We start from the raw sequence: 1,994 nt of genomic DNA on the forward strand, positions 1-1,994 counted from the left end.
AAATGCTCCTTCACTTGCAACTTCCAGTGACTGCAATGCCCTGGATATCTCCCCAATTAGTGTTACCTCAGCATCCATCTCCAGAAAGACCATTGTTACACAGTTGACAATGTGCCAGAGGTGTTCCTGTGTGGGTCAGAACAATTCAGTGTGCCAGCACCAAACCCTACCCATGTTATCAAGGGGCAATAATGTCACCCTGTCGATGCTTCATCTTTGGAACCTCCTGTGATTGATAGCTGTGTCCATATCCTCTGCAAATAACCAATTCATTACTGCATCTGTCTCCTTGGCAGTGGTTAAGGTGATACCTATCACTGAATGTGTCAACTCCAATTTGCATATGCCAATTTTGAATCATCTGCCATCTGCTCCACAGGAAGAAACTATCAGTAACCATAAATCTTCTCAATAAGAAGAAAAGGGCAGACTGGTAGCTAATCTCTAGTCAGCAAGACTTTTTGTGACCTCTGGGAAAGGAGAGTTCAGAATGAAATCTGTAAACAACCGCTGGTCCCTCTAAACTTCATTAATTTCTGTACTTGGAATGAAATGTGAAAAGTACAGGTGTGTCCACCTGAACAGCAGATCTCCAAAAAAGTGATTTGGATTTTATGAACAGCCTGGTGTGAGGAGAGAGACATAGTGGTCCAGCTCTGTGACCAAAATGCTGTCCTTCATGCTGGAAACAAACCTCAGTGCCCTATTCAAACATACCACAACACCTGAACAGCAGATCCAGGCTGGTGATCCAAAAGGATCTCTTCAGGATATTTCAGTCGTCAATGCCCAAGTCAAGAAGTCCCTGAAATATCTATAGGGCAAGGTGATAAGAGGACTCTGGTGATAATCTCCCCCCTTGATTTAATCCACATCTACATCCAGATGTCTGCATTAGGCCCACAGTGCACGCTATCGGAATGCATTCAAATCCTGGAAACAAGCCTGGAGGAATGAACCAACCACAATACAAGAGACAAGGAGCATCCTCTCTCGTCCCAAGAAGAACACGCAACCAAAACTCAGCGTGAATTGAGGCAAGTATTCTATTCCTGCTTCCCTCCCCGCACACTCTAGCTATAGCTCCAGCTGGATCTCCATGTCACCTTTCAGAGGCTCCTGGAGAACACCAGGATGGACTGAGACAGGGCCAGCCATCTGAGGCAGTCTCATTCATGGAGCAAAGGGGCAGCAAACCTACGCTATCTGGTCACAGGAACCAAAAGAGTGAGTGACTGTCCTCATCTGGTCCTCAATTCGTCTCTCCTAATCCCTTATGGGGAGGCTTCCTGAGGTCTGCCCCTGGGGGTCATTCATCATCTACCAAGATCTCTGCATTAATGGTCACTTACTTCATTTCAGATGAACCACTCATGGCAGCCAGCCTGGGTTGTGTGAGGTGGACTGGGTAGGCGTGGGGTAGGGCGGGGTCGGGTCGGATTGTTTCAGGTTAGCTAAATATTCTCAGTGACTACAGTGGCTATTGTTTGTAACAAACTATTGAGGGTTAGAGTCCAGACTTTTTTACTTTCTGGTCGGCAGAAAGAGTTTTATCTTTTCTTCTGGAGAGAATAGTTACAGACTTAGATAACATTCAGCATCATCCTTCCAGTAATCAATTTTGCATCAATGATGACAGGAACATCAACCCATTGTAGGCCCAGCATTATATGCCAAAAAGGAAATATTCACGTAATAGCTTTTATTTTAAAACTTGTTAGAAGTGAAAACATGATTCACTACAATTTTCTCAAAATATTTCCAGGTGATATAGATTAAAAACTTGAGTTTGTGGTATATATGTGCATGAAAAAGGAATGAAAGTAAATTATTTTTTCTTTCAATACAATCAGAATTAATTTAATAATTTAAATTAATGTACTAAGAATTACCTTTTAAGGATGGTCAGCAGCATTGCATGTCATTGGTGGAGAATATCGCATTTATTCATTATACATAATGTCAAATGTAGTGGTAGATATTAAATCCTTGGC

Source organism: Hetaerina americana, unplaced genomic scaffold, assembly GCF_022747635.1.
Source record: "Hetaerina americana unplaced genomic scaffold, ioHetAmer1.1.p SCAF_9, whole genome shotgun sequence".
Lineage (NCBI taxonomy): Eukaryota > Metazoa > Arthropoda > Insecta > Odonata > Calopterygidae > Hetaerina > Hetaerina americana.